At 40.2% G+C, this 23,374-nt stretch overlaps 1 protein-coding gene across 4 annotated transcripts in view; it reads left to right on the top strand.

Moving 5' to 3' along the window:
* Nucleotides 1–15,009: 15,009 nt before the first annotated feature.
* Nucleotides 15,010–23,374, top strand: part of zfhx3b (zinc finger homeobox 3b) — a 499,602-nt gene continuing 491,237 nt past the window's right edge. For 2 of the 4 annotated variants that reach the window (XM_048546439.2, XM_048546435.2), the window contains exon 1: nucleotides 20,542–20,797. The gene's annotated coding sequence lies outside the window, so the exon portion shown is untranslated. Of the gene's footprint in view, nucleotides 15,085–20,541; nucleotides 20,798–23,374 lie in introns of those variants that run through there. The other 2 variants (XM_048546438.2, XM_048546436.2) reach the window with 2 other exon arrangements.

The following is a 23,374-nucleotide window of genomic DNA, read 5'->3' as shown; positions in this document are numbered from 1 at the left end:
ATCATCCGCTATTCCCAATTCCTTCGCATCCGCCGCATCTGTTCCCAGGATGAGGCATTCCACTCCCGTACAACCACACCAACCTCCAGATACATAGCATCATCCTCCGATACTTCTGCCATCTGCAATCCGACCCTACCACCAGAGTCATTTTTCCTTCCCCACCCTTGCCTGCTTTCCGGAGGGACCACTCTCTCCAGGACTCCCTTGTCCACACCACACTCCCCTCCAGCCCCACCACACCTGGCACTTTTCCCTGCAACCACAGGAAGTGCCACACCTGCCCCTACACCTCCCCCTTCATCCCCATCCCAGGCCCCAAGAAAACCTTCTGCATCAAAGAGATGTTCGCCTGTGCATCTGCTAATGTGGTATACTGTATCCGCTGTTCCTGATGTGGCCTCCTCTACATCGGAGAAACCAAGTGGAAGTTTGGAGACTGCTTTATGGAACACCTACGCTCGGTTTGTGACAAACAACTACACCTCCTAGTTGCGGACCATTTCAACTCCTCCCCACCCCCAACTCCTTGGATGACATGTCCATCCTGAGCCTCCTCCAGTGCTACAACGATTCCACCCCAAGGTTGCAGGAACAGCACCTCATTTTCGCATGAGAACAGTGCAGCTCAATTGTATCAATGTGGACTTCACAAGCTTCAAAAACCCCCCCTCCCCCAAACACATCCCAAAACCAGCCCAGCTCATCCCCGCCTCCCTAACCTGTCAGTCCTTTCTCCCACCTATCCACTCTTCCTGCCTCAAGACCCACCCCCATCTCCTAGCTACTAGCCTCATCCTGCCCCCTTGACCTCTGGACTGTCTTCCCTGGACTGACAAACCCACACCCTAACTCTCCACATACACTCACCTTTACTGGGTCCATCCCCACCTCTTTGACCTGTCTGTCTCCTCCTATCTTCTCCTGTATCCATCTTCTATCTGCCTCCCCCCTCTCCCTATTTATTTCAGAACCCCTTTCCCCTCCCCCATTTCTGAAGAAGAGTCCAGAACTGAAACGTCAACTTTCCTGCTCCTCTGATGCTGCTTGGCCTGTTGTCTTAATCCAGCTCTACACCTTGTTATCTCAGATTTCCCAGCATTGGCAGTTCCTACTATCTCTGAGGGATTTATTGCTTGGCTAAGACAAAAGATACCTTGCCATTGTGTTTCCTGTCATTACAACTTCTTAATCTATGTTTCAACATAGTTATTTTTCATCCCTAAAGAGATATCCTGTAGTGTTCTTGGATGAGTGGAAACATGCTGAAGGTGTCGCCAAATAAAGATGGTGTAACAACTGCTGGTAAAATTATTAGAAATTTGTGTTATCAATTGGCTGTGATCGCACACCAATTCAATAGTCATAGAATGAAAATCTTTCCTGTCAACATAATCAGCTAGTATATCTTCTGGAAGCTGGCTGCCAAGGCAAAAACATGCTCCAAGATCAAGTCTACAAGACCCTGGTCACAAGATAAGATGGCTTGTGCTGCAAATCTCAGAGCTGTCTTATTCTTGTTTTGGCACTCATCAAGAAAATATTATACTTATTCACTCTAGCAAGGAGGGCATTGATGACCTGTTTGATGCAACTATGCACTGCAGAGAGGGAGATGGTAATGTCACTGAATTACTACCTTAAAAGCCCAGACTAATGATCTGGGGATACAATTCAAATGGTAGCTGGTGGAATTTAAACTCACCTAATTTTTTTGAAAATCTAGAATTGAAAGCTAGTCTTGGTGAGGATGACAATGAAACTATTGATTGTCATAAAGCCCATCTAGTTCACAAATGTCCTTTGCATGCTTGTATGTTTTGGTTTACATGTGGCTGTAGAATCACAGCAGTGTGATTGGCTCTTAACTACTCTCTGAAATGACTGGCAGTCAAGGCTATTGATGGATGGGCAGGAAAGTACAAAAGAAATAGAGTGTATGTTACCACCAACTGCACATGTCCAGATGGCACTGGTGATATCACACAGTAACAACAGAGTTTTCATCTGCACATGTACGTGCATTGTCATCCATGCACTCACAGTTAAATAAAACTTTGCAGTCCGTTTGCGAATGGTAACAGTGAATCACCCAGTCTGCACCTAATTCTCCAAGAACTGTAAGCTCTCTTCACTCTTTTCACTTCTTCTCTGGTGGATTCATGACCTCCTTCTGCTTTGGTTGACTTCATTTGATCACATTTCTTTCCAGTATAAATCTTTCACCTATGCTGGCACACTGGGGATACTCTGTTCTGCCTTATTGTAATGGTGTTGTGAATAGTTGATTTCAGAGAGCCAGTGCTAAGGAGTGTGACTCTGCATTGCAATGTGATGATATGGGCAGCACCATCTTTGTTCCTGACACTTGGTGTCCCATCAGCTTACACTGATGTGGCACTGCAAACCTGCGTTTCCCTGAATGTGCAGTCACTCAGCCACCTAGCGATGGCATTGACAATAAATACAGCTGTAGAGAAAAGACTGCAGGTAATGCTCCCTGCAGCAGGAGCCTTTGGCAAGAATATTAAGGGTGTTGATGGCTTGACAGACATAGACAGAGTGAGCTGCACCTCCCAGCACACCACCAGCCCAACAGGCAGCAGCAAGTCCTGCTGTATCAAGTCATGTAGATCAGCAAAAGCCTACTTGATGAAGTGCAGCATCTTCATATTTTGCTCCTCAGAAATAAATTGTTAAAGTGTAAGCTCTGACCTACAGATTCGCTGGGCAGGATGAGTAATATATAAGGAGATAAATTCTTACCATAGCCCATCATGGTGAAAGATCCATCTCACTGATTTACTGCTGCTATCCTTTTCCAGTTTGGGGATCTATTTAGTCCACTACAACCAAGTAAAACCATTTTGCAACCAAATGAGAAGAAGCTTTTGCCTGAAACAACATTAGTTTATTACATAATAGCAACTAGGTACAATATTTTAGTATGATGGACATTGTTACTGAAGAGCCCTCAATGTCAGGTGAATCCTTTGAAATCCAAAGCTGCTTCCTCCGCCTGGGTCCACGTGATATTGTCATATTGAGCAAAGTTAACTGCACTCTTTGGCATTATTCCTTTCAATATCTTATACACCTAGGAGGGGCTTCCTAACAGGTTATGTTCTAAGAAGCCTAGCTGCAGCCAACCTGCTCCTTCAAGCTGATGTTGTTCATCTTCCTGCAGTTGTTCATCTATCCAAAACATTGAAGCAGAAACCATTCCTGGTAAAAGGAGAAAAAAATCATAAAGGTGCAAACTAGAAGCTAAGAAATACTATTTTGCCAAGCCAATTCTTCAGCCTATCCAACATCAATTGGTCTAGCATTGGTAGCCATGCTTTCAGCTGCCTGGAGTTCAATGATCTGGAATTCCCTTTTTTAATAATTTTGCTTGTCTCTCTTCCTTTAAGATTCTTCGTAATGACTATGTCTTTGACCAAGCTTTTGGTCTTGTATCCAGAAATCTCCCTTGTTGTTTAGAGTAATACGGGCATTTGACAATGCTCCTGTGACGTGTGTTGGAATGTTTGGCCATGATAAGAGTGCTAAGTAAATGCAAAGTGTCACCACTGTTGTGGAAATAAGATTTGGGTCCAACCCAAATTCATAGAGTAAATCTTTTCTTTCTTAAAAGAAAGCAGAAAAATGATATGAATTATAATTGAGTGGCTTCAACCTACTTTGTGACGAGAATAAGAACACAACACAATTTTCAAGCAATTAACAATAAATTATCAATATGATCATAAAATATGAGACCAAAAGTAGGCCATTAAGCCCATCAAATCTACTCCGTCATTCAAGATCATGGCTTCTCTGATCACCTTTAACTCTATTTCCCTGCCTTTGCCCCATCACCATCACAATCACAGTTAAATCTGTCGATCTCAACCTTGAATGACCTCAACAGCCCAGATTCAACTGCTCTCTGTGGTAGTCAGTGAGCCCACAGCCTGAGTAAAAGCTTTTATAACATTAATTTTTTTTTAGCCTCAGAACCTCGCTATTTCAGAGGTCAGTTAAGAGTCTGCTAACTTCCTGTGGGCCTGGAGTTACAAGTAGCCCAGACCAGGTAAGATCCTTCATTAAAGGGCGTGAGTGAATCAAATGGGTTTTTATGGCAATGGTTACATGGTTGGCATAAGGCTATCTTTTAATTCCAGATTTGTTTTCTAAATTAAATTCAAATTTCATCATCTACCATATCCCCGGGATATTAGGTATTCTGATTACTAGCTTAGTGATATTCTCTCTGCACTATTCCCTATCTTTGCTGAACAGTAGCTGAAATTCCTGACTAGTGTTGTTCACCTGCTGTTAGGTGTATTAAAAAGTAACAGGTAATATTATGAAATGTCACTTGTGAAGTATTTCATGAATTAAAGCCTGCTTCATTATGTATCCTATTTTTGTAAGGATTAAGTGGAGCAAGTGGTCGGGAGCAGCATGAGTTGAGAATTTTGAACTGATGATGAATGGAAAGAAATTGTCCTCAGACACCAATAGGATTGATCATAAGATGATGAAAATTGTCAGCCACGAGTATACTTGCTGATGATTTTAGTCATATATTCAATATAAGATATTGAATATTCAAGAGGGTAGTGATGTGTGACAGAGGTTGCTAAGTATCAATGATTGTCTCTTGAGAGGAAGGCTCGTCTGTACCCCATTTGTAGTTAAATCATAAATGTGTCATTTATAATTCATGAATAGAGTTACCCTACAAATACCTCCCCCATTGTAATTTGTCCATCTTTTCCACCTAAGCTTCAAACATTCAAGAGTCTGGAGTAAAATAATCAGAATTATAATAAAAAATATACATATATGCAATGAAATATTGTCCAAAGGGAAAAAGAAATTGGAAAAATGAAAGGGAAAATCTCAATGGGAATGCAAGGTTTTAAGAATCTAGCTAAACAGCTTAGAGAATCGAGTTCAAACTCAATGTTAGCTGAGATTTCTGTGTAGGTTTTTCTTTGGATTGTGGGACTGAGAAGAGGAGGTTATGTTCTACTGACAGATTATCTTCCATACATCCTCCACTTAAGATCTGTGATGTGGAAGTGCCAATGTGGGACTGGAGTGGACAAAGTCAAAAGTCACACGAGACCAGGTTATAGTCCAACAGACTTATTTAAAATCACAAGCTTTCGGAGTGCCGCTCCTTCATCAGGTGAAATGTGGTGTTGTGTGTTTCACTTAGATCTATTAATGAAATATCATTCAGTGCATCAGGTCTGCATGGGTATCATGAAAAATCTATTCATTTACTCACAGTTCCATACTCTTAGATGATACTCCGATAATCCTGCAATTCAGTGGCTAGGCTTCAAAGATATTTCATTGATTGTAAAATGCTTTGGAACATATTAATTTGCTATATAGACGGAATTATTTATTTAAACTTATCGAATGCTATTTCTCTTAACTTTGTAAATATTTATCTACTTCCTTTATAGATTATGTTTCTACCATTTGCTTCTATGAGGATTCCATGTCTTATCATGACTCTGCATTTAAACAAAAATCAATTTTCCCCTTATTCTTTTGGTAAGTCGTGAATTTATGCCAAGATATACCTTCACAATGGAAGGTGTTTTCCCTATCTATCTCAACAAAACTTTTTATCATTTTACTTAATTTAACCAACCTTCTTTTATCTGCCCTGTTGCATTGTAAAGAACTTAAGTTTCCCTGGTCTATCCTTCTAATGTTCCTGTTTTAAAATTTTAAATAATCATTTCTGCAAGCCCTTAGCATCCGTAGTGTGGTAGGCTCCCAAAACTAGGCACAATATTAGAACTGCAACCTAACCACGAACATTTATTGAGATAGTAGGAACTGCTGATGCTGGAGAATCTGAGATAACACAGTGTGAAGCTGGATGAATACAGAGGCCAAGCAGCATCAGAGGAGCAGGAAAGCTTTTCTGAAGAAGGATCCAGAACTGAAGCGTCAAGCTCTCCCGCTCCTCTGATGCTGCTTGGCCTGCTGTGTTTATTCAGCTTCACACCGTGTTACCTCACTAACATTTATTGATTTCTCAAATTATGAAAGCTAGTTGATGGAAACATAATTTAAAAAATGCAGGATCTGGCCCTTCGAGCTTGCTCTGCCATTTAATGTAATCATAGGTGATCTTCCAACTTTGTATACTGTTCCTACTTTGCCCCATATCCTTTGATCCCACAAGCTCTTCTTAAAAACATTTGATGTTTTGGCCTCAACTGTCTTCTGTGGCAGAGAATTCCAAGGCTCAACAGTCTCTGGGTGAAGGAATTTCTCCTCATCTCAGACCTAAATGGCCTAGCTGGTATCTTTCAACTGTGACTCCTGATTCTAGACTCAGCAGTAATCAGGAACATCCTTCCTGCTTTTACCCTGTCTAGTTTAGTTGGAAGTATACAGGTTTCTCTGAGACACCCCCTCATTCTTCTAAACTCCCATGAATATTGTGCTAACCAATCCAGTCTCTCTCATGCATTAGTTCTGCCAACCTAGGAATCAGTTTAATAAACTGTTGTACCTACATAGCCAGAACAGTCATCCACAAGGCCCTGAACAAGATCAGTTACAGTTGTTTACATTTTCAGAAACTTGACTTGTCAATTTCAACAATGAATCATTAAGTTTAACTGATCTGTCATTGGTAAGCACACAAGTGAATTCAAACAATAGCTAAAGGTAGATATTAAGTGGACATCCAGCATCTCTGCATAAAAAAGTTGAGAGTGATTTAGCCCTCTCTGATGTAGTGTGGTGTTCTCTTGGAGTAGTGTTAATTTACATTGGAATCTGAGGGCATTTTCCTTTTCTTTCAGCAAGTCCATGTGCTTGGTACAGACCACATGCAAAAGTGGGAGAAGAAGTAAGAGCTTGAAAATGAGGAAGTTATCATTTATTCATTCATAAGATGTGGGCAGGGCTAGATAGGCCAGCATTAATTACCCTTCCCTATTAACCAGAGAAGATGGTAATGACCTGCCTTCTTGAACTGCTGCAGATCTATACAATGCAGGGACAGCCACAGGGCTGTTAGATAGGGAATGCCAGGATTTTGATACAGTGACAGCAAAAGAATAGTGGTATAGTTTGAAGTCAGGGGAGTGTGTGGCTTCGAGGGAATCTGGTAGATGGTGGCCACCTGTGCATCTGACGACCTTCTTCTTCCAGGCGGTGGAGGTCAAAGGAAGTTTGGTGAGTTACAGCATTTTCTCTTGAAGATACTGCATGCTGCTGAGAATGATTGTTGGTCATGACTGTTGAATGTGGTGGATAGGGTACCAATCAAGCTGATGCTTTGTCCTGCAGTGTCAAGCTCTTGAGTTTTATTCAGGCAAATGGAGAGTATTCTATCATGCTGCTGAATTGTGCCTTGCTGATGGTGGATAGGCAGTGGGGAAAAAAACGGGGCATTACTTGCCACAGAATCCCTAGCCTCAGACCTGCCCTTGTAGCCACAGTATTTTCATGGTAGGTCCAGTTCAGTTTCTGAACAATGGTTCCCCATCATTGAGGATCAGAGTATCTGTGAAGCCTCCACATTCTGTTAGTTGTTAAGTCACCCACCACTGATTGTAATTAGATGTGGCAGACTGCAAAGCTCAGATGTGATATGCTGATTGTGGGATCACTTTGCCCTGTCTAATGCATGCTGCTTCCAATGTTTGGAATTCAAGTAGTCTTGTATTTTTGCTTCATCACTGTAAAATCACACTTTTAGGTATGCCAAATGCTACTCCTGTCATGCTTCATGCACACTTTACTGAATCTGGTTTGATCTCCTTACTTGATTGGAATAGTAGAAGTAACAGATAGTAAATACAGTTCTGTTACTGTCGATAGCTCATAGTACCCAATGAATTCCCGGTACCGAGTTGCTAAATCTTTTCAAAGTCTGTCTATTTCTTTTAACACAATCGTAGTACCACACTACGCGATGGAGAGTATTCTCAAAATGAAGAAGGGACTGTGCCTCCACAACAACTATGCAATGTACCCTCTTCACAATACTGCCATGGATAGACACAGTTGAGGCAGGTTTAGAGGAGTGACGAAAGCACAGTCATTGTAAAGATGAAGATCCATCTTCACATTAAGGATGTTTCAGAGATACTGGAGTATCTGGAGATGCTGGAGAGTCTGAGATAACAAGGTGTAGAGCTGGCTGAACACAGCAGGCCAAGCTGCATCAGAGGAGCAGGAAAGCTGACATTTTGGGCCTAGACCTTTCTTCAGAAAGGGACTTTTCTGAAGAAGGGTCTAGGCCCGAAACATCAGCTTTCCTGCTCCTCTGATGCTGCTTGGCCTGCTGTGTTCATCCAGCTCTACACCCTGTTATTTCACACTGAGGATACCATCTGTCTTGTTCTGTAGTACATGACAGATTTCAAATGGATCCAGCAAATCAAAACTATGTAGTGCTGTAACTAAAATGTAGAGTAGCCAGAAATAATATTGGTTGATTTTGATAAATTACCCAGGCACAATGTCAATCTGTGATATTGGGCTGTGACATTCAAGTTGCTAACAGGCCTGCTATCCTTACTTGGACTGGCCAACATGCAACTCCAAACTCAGAGTCATGTGATTGACACTCAGTTGTCCTCTGAAAATGTCTAGAAAGTCTGTAATTTCAAGGTGTATTTGGGATGGATAGCACCTGCTGGCCTTCCCAGTGAAGTTCAAACACCATGAAAGAAGAGAAAACTCTGTTGTCAGTGAAACAGTTGTCACATGATTACTTCTGGACTGTTGAGAGAAGATAGTCCACTCCTATGTCAGTGAACATCAGCCAGTGCTAACCCTAACAATATACAAGAGATAATAATATAAGACATCTCTAAATACCTGCAGATTGAGGTCATAGTTCCATGTGATCTGACATCATTGTGACACAGCTCCTTATGCACATGCTCACTAGCTATTATGGCAATGAGGGTTAAGTTAACCCTTAACTCTACAATGATCATGGGAATTTCTAATTAAAAAAAAAACCTCTTTGCAAGATGTTAACTACTACTTTGATTTATAATGTTACTTCACTTATTTATTCTGATGGCTTAAACACCCATTCTTTCCACCATCAGTGTGCTGTGGCTGCAGTACGTCCTACACCTAGGATGGACAGAATAATTTGGGAAAATGATTGAGCATGAACTGGGATCGTCAGCAATAAATGCTCATCATGCATAAGCAAGGGAATTATAACTAAACTTAATCTATAATACATCCATTTTTCCTCAACTGGAGTATCTGGGTGTTACAGTTTAGGAAGGGCATGAAGGCTTTAGTGGCTGTGTAGGAAATTTTGCATACACCTGGCCTGGAAACATTGTCTGGTAGCCTCCATCTCTATTGTACCACTCTATGATTCGAAAACCATCTGACCTACAGTATCTTTGCTCTCATTTCATTTCTGAATACCAGTTTTGAATTGAATTATGTTGAGACAACAGATTCTTGACATTGCGATCCTGTTTCAAAGGCCAAGTCTTCTGGTCTGCATGATGGAAATGTCCCATTTACAGCATAGCAGTCCCTTTCATAATTCTGGATAAAGTGACATGATACATCTTGTTGATGTTCATCCTTTCCAAAACAAGTTTTCCTTCCCCAGTGAAAATAAACAGAAAAATAAATTATTTCCATTGCACCTTCCAGAATCTCAGGACATGACAAAGTATTTTGAAACTAATGACGTACTTTGGAATTATAGTCATGTTGTAATGTAGGAAATGCAACAGTTAATTCATACAATGTGATATAAAGCAAACAGCAATCAGATAAGTGATCTGGTAATCTGCTTTTCATGGTCATGTTTTAGAGAACAATGTTGGCATTACCACCAGAAGAACTCTGCTGGTGTGCTTTGAATACTTTATTTTTTAAATTTTCACCTAAAAGGACCAACTTGGCCTCAGCTTAGCATCTTTCCGAAGGATACTACCTTCAACTGAGTGACATTCTAACAGTACTATTCTGAAATGGCAGCCTAAGTTCTCTGCTTGATTCTCTGAAGGACTGAACCCTCAACTCAATCTCTGAAGTCGAGGTGAGAATGCCCCATCCAAACTAAGGCTGACATAAAATAATAAGAGTTTGAAATAAAAGTAAGCATAATGAAAGAAAATGTAAGCCATCACGAAATAGCAAAAGAAAAAGAAAAGAATTGCAGATCACTAAGAAAATAAACAGGTGAAGAAATAGAAAAGAAATAGATGAAGTCTGAAGTCCAGGTCATCAAATGCCAGCTAATTCACATTTCTGTTACATATTAAAGTCAGGATCACTGGCAGCTTAGTGTGCAATGGCTTGTATGTTAACTTCCAATATCTTTCCACAACCTAACTTGAAATGTTGTTCAAAATTAAAAATTATATAGAAATTCTAAGTTTTTATTCATTTATTAGACATCCAATGGTGACCTGTGTTGGGGCACTATGTAATTGAACCAAAGGCCTGGCTAAATCTCCTAATTCTAAACCATTTAGATGTTCCAGCACTGGTTTTAGACAATAATTGGGCTCGAGCAAGATAACTGGATGTTTTCATACTACCATGGTGCCTTTCAGTGCCTGAATCCAGAGTGATAATTCTTGCAAGGGCAAATCAACTGTCCAGTCGTATTGAAGAAGAGCCACTGGACCCAGAACATTGACTGTGTTTTCTCTCCACAGATGCAGTCTGAGCTGCTGAGTTTCTCCACGTATTTCTGTTTTTGTGGAGTGACTTTGTCTAGGAAGGTAATGAAAACATGAGAGACATATATATTGGAGGAAGAATTCAAAAAAGAAAATGGCTTTGTAGATAGGTTTAAAAATGTGATCACTGTGATGCTTCATTTATTGATAAAAAGAGAACGCAGAGCAGAATGTTTCAGAAAATAAAATTGGACAAATTATAACCAAATTACTTTGAATGCTTGGATTTTATTCTGAATTAGAAGCTCACAATGCAAACTGCAAAGTAAATGTGTTTTGCTATATTGTGTTGCCATTTTGCTTTTGATTCCATCCTAACCTTAACAAGCCAGGGAAGGAATGAAAGATGTCCTGAAGTGAGATCTTATTTAAGTGGTGCACTAGTTTGGAATATGATCTAATTTGTATTCCTAATAAGGGTCTGGAAAGCTGGCAGCCCTGTCCTCTGCTGTGTTCCAGAATACATGCTGAAACCTCAACCATTACTCTGAACGAAGAAAACAGAAGGATTTAAACAAACATACGGTAATCATCACTGAATCTCTGCCAAGCTATTCGAGATTCTTGTTGACTATTTCCAGAGACTGATTCAGTGGGAGCGTATTCCTTATGGTTTCACCTAAAAAAGGAGTCTCTGGAGAATCATACTGTTGGGTGGCCTACAGTTGATATCAGTATACCTAAAAGATTTTTTTTTGTTCCCTCAGTGAAGCATACCAGCAAAACTGAAAGGCAACTTGCAGCCTCTGAGGATCCTGCAGAGTCTTGAGTGCAAAGCTTCTAACGCTATAATGGTCTGTGGTTTTGTACACTGACAAAATCTTATTCCTGTATCATTGTAAAAAAAATTTCAAAACCAGTAACCAAATGTACTATCACCGAAATTAATTTTCATCTTGATGTGTAGATCCAACTGTTAACACATAGAACTACATACCATTATATTAATAGACCTTTTCCAGTCCAGCCTCTTTATACAGCCAGCAGCAGCTGCTTTCCTGTGGGAAAATGCACACCACTGGCTGAAAGCTACTAAGGACGCCCAGAAAATGCAGACTCGTCGTCTTGTTTCAAAGGCTAACATTTACAGTATTCACTGCAGTTTAGTGGAATAAAAAAGTCTGGACTTCAAATGACATCAAGCTTAATATTATATAAAAATTCATTTTTGAGCATGGTATTATGATTTAAGCCCTCACATGTATATTGCATGGATGACATTGAAAATTGCTGACGCTCTTAAAGTTTACAAAGCAATGTGCTTACCTGCATTTGATTTTTACTATGTGTGTAATTTAGTATGCTATTTAAAATGCTAAATAGATCACAAGTAATAGATGCCAATACAAAGCAGCACCTTTAACACATCAATTTGCCTTTAAGTTAAAGTTTGTTTTCGCTCACTTATTCATGTATGGGACATGTAATTTCAATCAAATTAAAATGTTAATTAAATCATAATTACATTTAAAGGGGCAGCAGCTTCATGAAAATTTTTATTGTCATTTTATTGTCATTTTTATCAGAATAACACCTATCACCAGTGAAAGGGTATTGCATTTTGATCCAGGTTAAGTTATCAAGCTGTGAACTTATAAGCTAAATGAACTATTTGCAGCGTAAATTTTGATGAAGGTATGACCCATTTTAAATAATATTTCAATATTTCATCATGTAAGTACATATTCGAAATTCTGTTATATTTGTTTATATAATAAGGGTCTGGAAAGGATGCAAGGATATTTCTTAAATGGATCCTTTGCTCAAAGTAATTTCCTAAGAGATGCACCCAAATATTCCTTATAACTTCATTGTGAGATGGGTGGAAACCCCAATGATACAACATACGCAGTCATTTCTGCCAATCTTCTTACAAAGCTCTGTAGGAAAACAACAAAAACCCTTTAGAAAATACATTCACCAAGATACAAGCATTACAGCACTTCAAGCTGTACAGGTTTGCCCTCCACTTAACTCTTGTCAGCCCCTTTATAAATACGCCCCTCTGGTCCCGATAGTGGATTCATATGCCTGAAATATTAAATTATCTGTTCTCTCCATACGCACAGCCTGAGAATTTGCAGAATTTTCCTGTTTTATGTATAAATTGCTTCATCGGGTGGGAAGCAGTTTGAGGTCACCTGAGGTCATGAAGGCAGCTGTGATAATGTTAATTGTTTATTTCAAAACACGAATAATGAACAAAAATTCAAAGAAAAATGTACATTTCGATAGTGTTGTTTATGTCCAAAGTGCTTTCAAGAAAATAGTCTATCTTGAAGTGTCATTTATCAGACCAATGTAACATTTCATTTGCCTGCAGCAAGGTCCCACATACAGTCATGTGATAAGTGGCCAATAAGTTTGTTATTTCATTACATTGACTGGGGAATCAATCTAGACCAGCATATCAGGAGAGCACCTTTATTTCTTCTATCAAATAATACAATGGGATCTTCTATATCCATGAAAGCAAGTGTTTAGAGTTCTCTCACTTGAATATTTCAGCAGGGTGCCTGATCATATAACTTCTGATTCAGAGTCTAGTTGCCATATTGTATATTAAATGACAAATCACCAAAAAACATAATCACGGTCATGTAATTATGGTGTATTTTCCAAAATGGAGAGGTCAATTGTGGCTGATATTAACTGAACACAGGAACAATATGTACCAGTCCTATCAATTTGATGCTATTCCTGATTGTTCATCCTGCAGGTATGACTGGATAAATTCCAACAAAAATTACGAATCGAAATTATAAGCGATGACAGACAATAGCGGTTATAACCTAATCATTTAATCCGAACAGAGTTGAATTTACCCAGTCATTCAAATTATACAATAGAATCCTGCATAGAGGCTGAATTCGGTGTCTGAAATATTTTTGTGTTCAAATAAGTGAGTTGGAATTAAGGGAAAAGAAGGAAACACGACCCTTCCCCTCTCCAGTAGGATGCGTTTTTTATTGTTACACAAATGCAGCTCCAGTCCAGATTATGAGACCATAGTCAAGATCAAACTGAGAACAGTCACTTCTGTAACCACAGGAATAAAAGCGTGAAAATAATCATTCTTTGCGTAAACACACCAATGGATTATAACTGTTACATACCCATAAATTGTAAGTATTTTCACATGTTTTTCAGTGTGCAAGTATCAAAGTAGAGAGGAGTCGCATAATAACTGAACATATTTCTAAGCCGGAGTCAGGTGCTTTGTCCTTTGTGCTATCAGTCTGCAACATTCTTTGTTTTCAAAGCCTTTAGATGTCAGTCACTGGCGACTGTTGCGTGTTGATGTCAATTAGCAAGTCATAGTGAAAACAGTTCTCTAACGTGTTGACTGCTCCATAAATCAGGTTCAGCATTTCAGTTGAAGGGTCAGGGACATAGTATGTTTCGTAACGTGACATCGTGGTACGCAGTCAGGAGGATACTATTGGTAGTTAATCAACTGGAAAAATTACTCCTACTTAGTTTCGAAATCTTCGAGTGTAATCTGATGTTGCTCCGCGCAGTACATAGCGGTCGCACAAAACTCCGCTTGAAGCTATATTCAGAATCGCGGAAATGGACATGCTAAGATCAAACGGAGACTTGGCAATAATTTGCTTATTTCAGAAAAAAATACCTTTTCTGAATTGCATGCGCTGAAATACCCCGTGCGTTCTGACATTAAGATCTGTATTTTTGATTAACTTTATCAATATTTGATTCTTCGTTTCAAATATTCAGTGCTTAAAAGTCATGACTTCGTCCCTGTAATGTCTCGAATGTATACATCGAAGTAGTTTAATGAAAGTTAATGCCCCGCGCAGTGGTGGTAAACCTCAGTGATGCAAATAGCAAAGTATAGCAATATGTTTAGGTGGTATGATGAGAACAGTAAAGTAATGAATGAGCAGTGAATGAACTGTCAATGCAAAAGTAGCAAATAACTGATACAGAGCGTAAATGACATTTATTTCCAGCCGGAGATTAGATAGATGCTAATAGTATTGTGCATCTTCCCGGCCACGCATTAGGTGCCTTGTCCTCCGCATCTTGTAGTTTGTTTAGAAGCAAGTGCTCTCAGTCGGATATGACTGGAGCAACGTACTGAACTACAATCCCCACAAATCTTTGCAAACAGCACCTTTTTGACAACCTTCCCAATCGAAAGCACGTCACCTGTCAGTGGGAAACGTCACGAGGCCCCAGTCCCTGGAGGTCACGTGATGTGTTCAGGTGAGCTGGTGGTTGGCTGCAAGGTCGATGCGAAGGGAAAATCCCTTTTCTGAGCCTCTCAGTCGCTGCCGTGAAACCACCGACGCCATAGACCTTTAGGGCAACAGGTCAGCAAACTCCAGTCAGTGCTTTGGAAACTGCAGTATGTAAAACCATTGCCAATAATCTTTAGTCAAATATTTTGCATTTAGAACTCAAGTTGCACTGGCTTACTTCGAAATATCTGTAGTTCCACATATTGTATTGCGGGTTGGGGAGAAAAAAGAAGTTTGACTGTCGACATATGATTTTAATAAATCAAAACAATCCGTAGGGTAATAGATCAGTGCAGCCTGATATTACTTAGAAATGCAAAAGGAAAAGAAACGAATATATTGTTTGTTATATTTAATGCACTGTCGATTTATTAATTCTGATTTAATATATAGAATCCCTGTTTGGTACTAAATATGAGCAATTATGCATCATTATATTTGTTCAATAAATTTCGTGAATGGTGTATTTTTTTATCTGAATATGAGATTTAACATATATAATAAGAAAATTAGCTGACACATCTGTTTCTAAAACATAATACATCGAAACTAAACCTTTGGAAGGGTAAACATACACATCAAAATAAAATGATAACCATATTGAAAAATGATTGTAAATTATAGGAAATTCCTAGACATCACATTTTCTTCTGGCTCTTCAAACCAGTAACCAAATAGCAAGGCTTCTGTAATTGGAAACATTGCAGGAGTTCCAAACTAATTTGGCAATGTTATATCGATAAATAACAGCGCGACATTGTTTATAATTAGTGGAGACAATATTAAAATTAGCAGAATAGCAGATTGTATGATAAACCTTGCATCTCTAAGTTACCAAGCCTGAAGGAGATACGATGTATACAAAGGAAAGTTTTACGCTGAACTCTATTGGGAACTTGTGGCTGACGGCCTGTCTACAGTAACATGAAGCCTGTATATATACAAAAAAACAGTTACAAGCAAGGCACGGTCGAAGGATTCCCCATCTACCGTTGCATCCCAATGGCAGTAAGAAAAATTGGGGAAAGGCTGGAATTTTTTTTTGGTATTTAGTAGATAACGTTAGGATTTTTAAATATAAAATTAGTAATAATGATTATTAGGGATATCTATCGCCTTGATTAAAAATTAATCATGCATCTATTTAATAACATGTGCACAGTACAGATGTTAAATGCATGATGCAGAACACTGTACGCGTACATATCACACATTTAGAAAAATCTGTCCGTGAATTGGACACAGGGGTTTTGTGGACATGAATCACATGGCACCGCAAAGGGGTCTCTCCAGTTTGTGTCTGTGTGTATCTGTCTCCGCCAGTGTGCACGGTTGTCTGTTTCTCGTGTTATCAAGCGTTGCTTTCTGTCTGTGGCCATGGGAGTGGAGCATGAGCCAAACACCTATCCTTTTACAAATGCCTAGTCCTTTGGACTGAGCAGCTATTCCTTATCGTCTATTGCACTGCTAGTTTTGCTTTCCAAATGCGGCCCTTCCTAAAACATAAATAAAGCCAGACTGTAAGAACAATAGTATTCATGATATCTAGCAGGACATTAAACTGCGATGTATTAGCATCACTAAGGAAACTCGGAACAACCTTCAAGACCTGTAGCGAATCAAATGTCCGCTATATCTGTCGGAGTTCCACTGTCCACTATCAATACAAGCCGTTACATCGCAGGTCAAACTCATTGAAATAGTTCAGTCGATTGCATTCATATTGAAAAGATATATAAACTAGGAATGACCACGCGTTTAACTGTCCAGTACCGAACTCTTATCATTTAAACCCGAATGGAATGATGCTGTTAATATTTATTCGTACAAATCTTAGCAGTCCTTGTAGAAATCTGTTAAGATTTTTGCATGTTATTGTATTCTGGTGTGGAGTTGTTTGTCAAACCTCGAAATATACACATTGCCTGTGGAGTGGAATTATGGACGTTGTGAATTGGGATAAAGACGATTTCTGTGTATTAGCTGCTTAGGAAAGTGCGTACCCGGATTAAAAGTGAGAAATAAAAACAGGACTTTGTTATCCATCAAAGTTTCATTTTCGCCCAATTCTGTTTTTTTGACAAAAGCCAGCCATGGTGCGTGCTTTTTTCCATGATGAAATTGTTAAATTTGATTTGCATAAATTATTTCGGGAGAAACGTTTTATAAGATGTATTCTTTTTTCATTTGAGGAAAGAAGCGTTGTTTTTGACAGAAATGCTAAAATGTGCTTCATATATCATGCTTTTAATGGGAACCAGCGCTCCACACTGCCGGTTTATTTCCATTGTAATCTTATTGCCAACATTGTTTTGTTGACATCAAAGCCTAAAACAATCAGTTTGGAAAAACAAACCTTAGTCGGCTTTTTTTTAGATTATCTCACAAATATTTATTATTGTACTGAGCTTTACACATACACACACAAAAATAACGGTGAATTCGCAATTTACAAATACCCTTTGGGGTAACACTTGGCTCCCATACCTCGCTGTGTAACATGCAAACGGTAATTTGCTGCTTTAATATTCGATGTAACTAATGTAGAACATCAAAGTCAAATTGTTGAAAGTGTTAGAGGGCATTTAAACTTGAGTAAACTGTTTAATCGCAGGCGTAATATCAAGAATGCAGTTGTGCCGTTTGGACGAAATATTCGTTGGCTTCATCAAAAACAGACTCACAAAATAAAACTAAGGTTACACTAAATGATAAAATCCAGATTATTTATTAATTAAGCGTTTCTCGCCTTAACGCGCAAACTGAAATCGGGATTGTACTGGCGAAGAAACTGCACAGCGCAAGAATTTTAACTTTGTTCGAAAACGTAGAACATAGTTTTCAGTTCGCAACACGAGTTTTCTTAAGCATGGATTAAAAGCGTATTTGGTTTTCAAACGAATTTTTGGAAAGTTACGGAAACATTTGTCGATCTAAGTCTTTCGGCATGTGTTGGGACAAGCGTACAAATTAAACAATGATTAGGTAAAGGGGATACTTCAACAGTTATTTTAACGGAAATATATTGCAAATAATTTCGAAGCAAAAGATTTGTTTTTCTATTTGGATGCGTCTTTTCGGTAATCAAATGTATCTATTCTCTCCCTGCCCATACCCGTACCCATCCCCGTTCTAATCTAAGCCCTTGTAATAGCTCAGCTACTCAGGCGTATTTATGAGATGTTAGATTTGTTGTTTTCTGCATGTACGTATTTACAGCTAGGGGTGTGGAGGAGGTTGGGAAGTAGAGATGAGAAGTGCTTAGGGCGGTCAGTGTTGAACATCAGAGGGCGCTGCCATTGCACCTGCAAAACCCCAGCCAGACACAACTATCGTCAACCCATCCTTCATTCATTCAACTCCACTATCATTTCATCCAGAAGGAAAACTGAGAAAGAGAGACAGAGAGACCCCAGGCCCCGCTGATCTACCCCAAACAAACACTGCGGTGTCCTGAAATCCCAGACCTGGACTGCCCAGAGAATCTAGCACAATGTCGCTTTAAGAGCGACTGCAATCCCAAATATCTGAGGGGTTTTTTTGTCTACACACAACCTCTGTCTTAGCAATTCATGTTTTATTCATCAAGGCATATTATACATACATTGAAATGCATTAACTAAATAGATATATACAAACAGGAATAGGAAGCTTGCGGGAAACTAACAATCGGTCACTTTAATATGGATTTAAGACAAGATTTTCCTGCTCTGTATAGCTTGATTAGGACAAACTCAGAATATTTCCGCGGATAATAATGCACTGTAAATAGGTCACACAAGAAAACATTCTTCCTCAAAGCGTACTTCTGTCAAAGAATTGAGAAGAACACGCACAGCATTAGATTTGCTGATTTTCAAATCGGTATAAGCACTGATAAAAAGCACTTAACAGGAACTTAGCTGGGCTGATTTGGGGAAAATACGTACAGAAATAGCAAAACAATAATGCATTGCCAATTATATTCACCACGGGCGAGCCGCAGTAGCTTGCTGTCTGTCTTTTATTTGATAACACGTAGAAAATTATACATTTAATGCAAATATAGCTGCTATTGATCCAGCGGTTTTATATAATTACAGAACAGTGTGGATAATTGTTGATATTGGTTATTCAAACGGCATTCGACATTGTATTCAAACTTGGCTTTTATTTGTGCGGTTGGTTTATTTCATTTTATTAACTCTCAAACAAGCCTGAAAACTGTTCAAAAGATCGACGATCGATCGCAACAAATTCCGTTACATCCGCTCAATACAGTGACTAAAACACTTTCAATTCCAATTCCAGCGATTGTAGCAGAAGAGAATCTCTGACGATAACCCGTACAAGCAACTGTATGTGTTTCCCCAGATTTCTCTGTTCCTGCTACCAGTAAATTTGCCTGATATATTTATTTCTGAATTCTGTTCTTTGCAATGCTTTTCCCCCTTTTTTTAAAAAAAATCCCCTCTCAAACAATCCACTGTCTCAAGGCAAATGTGGACAGCGGAAAAGTTGGAGGAAGCATATGGAACCCAAAATTTTCTGTCATTTCAATTCACATTGTATTTTAACAGATTTTACAACATTATCTGTTTTGACAATGTAGATGTTGCCTACAGTACACAGGAAATGTGAATTAGCAAAAAATGTACTGTCTAAAGGGATGCAATTCTTAGTAACACACAATGGAACTAGCATTTTTAAACTTGATGAGGAATTAACATTAATCTGTTTAGAAAAAGGCGAAAGTATCGCGCTAGCATGTTAAATGTAGTTGTTGCGAAATTAAATACTGCATTAGAAGTACCGAAACACAGAAAGGAATTTACCTTCCCGAGCGCAAGTTTCTTAAGTGGGTTTCTCAGTTCTATGCATTCAAACGTAAAGTTCTGAAAACGTTGAGAAAATAGAGTTTATTAATCAATTTAAAAGTAATGCAGCTTCTGTGTTTGGAAATTTTATAACAGTTTTAAAAGGTTGTTCTTGGGAAATTTACTAATTGTCAGAATGTTATAGAGATTATTTTTTTCTGCTGAAGATTTAACAAGGTAAAGATCTTGGAATATCAGCACTTCGCGTTTGCAACCTTGTGGCAAAAGAATCCCCTAAAATTGTAACCTTCCAGGAACGCTCGCTTGCTCTTACGATTTTCCCCCCGATGCAATTAAAACAGCACTTGTTTTGTATTTATAAAAATAAAGGATTAAGAAATGAAAGATCATCTGCTCATAAAACGATCGCTTAATATTTGCAGGGCAAAAAGCAGGAAAAAAACCCTGGGCGTCTTGGGAAGGGCTAGCAGGGACCCCTGTTAATCAGGACTGGAATTAATGAATCTATGCAGAGGGGTTGGAGTTTTAAGCAGATCACCTTATTATTACACATATACAGTAGATTCTTTATTTCCTCTGCCCCCTCCTCCTCCTCCTCGCTTGCATTTGTGTAGCAGTCAGTATTTTTCATTTTATAAATATATATATATATATATCTATATTCCTGACTTTGTGGCTGACTCCGAAAAGCGTCACTTGAATATTGATCCGAGGTCGCTAATTAGCCCTTCCCGTCGTGCCTTCGTAATGAAGCACATGCGCACTGAATTAATCACAGCCATTTTTGCACGGAAACTAATTAGCAGAATAAAGATCCATCGACTTTTTTCATTGCGAGTTTCGCCCTCTTTTCCACCGCGATCGCTGAAATTTTTGCTCCTGGAATGTCCTGCCTGTCCTAATGCGAGTGTCGCCGGGCCCTGAGGAGTCTTTGTATGGGATCTTTACGAGCTGATCTGGATTACACCATTCTCTTTTTACAAACAGCAGACGGTGGAAAATCGTAAGTTTCAACTTTTTTTCTCTCTCTTGCCACTTTGCTTTGCTTCTTTGTGGATGTGTTAATTACAGTCAATCGCCAGCGCCCCTCGCTTTCTCTCTCTCTCTCTCTCTTCCTCCGCCAGCCTGAAGCTTCCCCCCCTCCTCCCACTTGTACTTTTTCATTATTATTATTTGCAAATGGTCATGATAAATACAACCGCATCCAAGCCGAACTTTGAATACTTGAAGTTCATTATGATTATTTTTACCTGTGTGTTTACATCCGCACCAACCTGATCTTGACCAGCCGTCAACATAGTCTCGACCCCCCTTATGGTCATTTTTTTAATGCAATGTTTTAGGGTTGCAAGCGGTCTGTTGAAGTAAATAGCTATCTATTTAGTGGTGATTGAGAGGATGAGAGCTGGGCTGTTGGAGACGCCACGATGCGAGCGCGGGACTGAGGGCTGGAAGTGCCGGCAGCTGCCCGGGGTCGTAGCCGGGAGATGAAGCTTGGAGCTCGGCGTGAGGGTCCGTCTTTCTCCGAAGGAAAGGGAGCGAGGGGGATTTCGCTCTGCTTCCGTGGCCGGGCTCGGGGCTTTCTTTCTCCGTCCCGTTTGGTCTCTCTCTGTCCCTGGATGTGTTAGTTGGGATGCGGTTGGCTAAAAGAGGTTGGATTTCCAAGTTCTTCATTTTGTTTTTTTTTCATCTCTCCCTCCTCCTCCTCGAGTCCCGGGATCGTAAGACGGCGGGGTTAAAGAGTTTCTCTCTCTGTCTCAAAATTTTTTTTGAAATATTCTTTTTCGGGATTTGGTTTTCATTCTTTCTCAGTTCCAGGGGTGTTGAGGGGAGGGGGGAGAAGCTGAATGTAGGAAAGCCTTGATCCCGTGTTGACTTTATTTTCGGATTCTCAGAGTCACATGTGATCGATCGGTTTTTGGAGAATGTGTTTAAAAAGAGCCGGAGAGTCAGCGAGCCGCGCTCAGATCGGAGGAGAAATCCCGGAGGTAGAGAAGAGGGAAAGAGAGGAAAGAGAAACGGAGCGATTGAAAGCCAGGGAGAAGTAAATGGGGGAAATAGCTCAGCGAGAGTGACAGAGAGGGCAAGGGAAGAGATGTGCGGACCCGAGCGAAAGGAGACAGAGACAAACAGGACGAAATGAAAGAGATAGAAAGAGTCAGGGATCAGAGGAAAGGGGAGAGGAGTGGGAGAGAGAGGACGGAGGAGAAAGTGAAAACGGCAGGGAGGAAGGAAAAATGAGGGCAAAGGGCGCTAGACGAAACGGAGAAGATGAAAACAAGGAAAGATGAAGGGGAGAACAGAACAAGTGAGGAGAACGGTGGTGTATTGTGGGCAGACCCAGGACAGGAAAGCTTGGAAGGGCAGGAGAAGAGGAGCGAGCTTGGGACGAGATAAGGCAGCGAAATATATATCTATTAAAAAAAGAGGATGGGATCGACTCCCATCAGGGAGACTGGGACATGGGGCAGATTTCATCAGAGAGCGATAGGGGAGGAAAGGGGTCGCGGGGCTGCTACTACAACAATAATTACCAAAAAAAAACACCACGAGCTGGACTCGCTGAAGGAAACGGAGATGCAGGAAGGTAGAGAGAAATAAGAAATAAATACATGGAGTGAAGTGAGAGGAGAACAAGTGGAGGGGAGATGCGAGATGAGATGGAACAGATAATCGAGGCTCAATAGGGAACGAGGACACATCAGTCAGTGATTGAGATCATTTGTACGAGGAACACACCGTTTCAGGGCGTCTGATATCGGATCGAAAGCGATTTTTATTACTTCTTGTACACAAAAAAAATCAATGGAGAGCGCAAAGTTTATTCAGTAGGCAGATCCGACGAAATTCCCTTACACTGTCTTTTTTAAAAAAAAATGTACGTGGTCTCAGTAAATCGTGTGGATGCCCGAGATCGGATTCTTGAATGTTACATTTGAATGATTAGGCTGGAGATTGGAACAGGATCCAATGCTGATTTCCCCATCCCTCCCTCCCACCCCCCCCCTCCGCCTCACAAAGGTGCCCTCCCGGCTGGGTCAGCCCGAGTTCGTACGCGGACGGGAGGTGCGTGCACGGCGGCGAGGGGAGGCTGAGGACTGAGGGGTGGGGGCTGGAGGACTTGGGGGGGATGAACCGAGCAGGGTCAGGAGCCGAGCACTCCGCCCGCCCGCTCGCCCCAGCTCCCGCCAGGTGTTTGCCTGCAGAGAGAGAGATACATCGCTCGGAAGTTCAGCCAGAAACATGGTCCCCGCCGAGGATCCGATTTCACTGCATTTTGACTGTGCAAGGCACGGCACACCGGACCAGTTATTCCAGTTAACGACAGGGGAGGGGAGGAATGGAAGGAAGAGGGGTGGGTGTGGGGAGGGCAGCACAAAGGGGAGGTGTCAAGGTAGTGATCAGCAATTATTTATTTATATTTTTCAGACTGTAATTTAATTGAAGTGCATTTTGTGTGTGTCTGTGGTTCTGCTTCCTCACACACGTCCGCATTCAGGTCTCTGTTGCAGATGCCCAGCCAGACCTATTTTTAAATCAGTACGGTTGGTGCTTGTGTCTCTAACCCCGTAATACTTAG

Source organism: Stegostoma tigrinum, chromosome 16 (assembly GCF_030684315.1).
Source record: "Stegostoma tigrinum isolate sSteTig4 chromosome 16, sSteTig4.hap1, whole genome shotgun sequence".
Classification (NCBI taxonomy): Eukaryota; Metazoa; Chordata; class Chondrichthyes; order Orectolobiformes; family Stegostomatidae; genus Stegostoma; species Stegostoma tigrinum.
The sequence above is the reverse complement of the archived record's forward strand: the minus strand, read 5'-3'. Positions and strand labels throughout refer to the sequence as shown.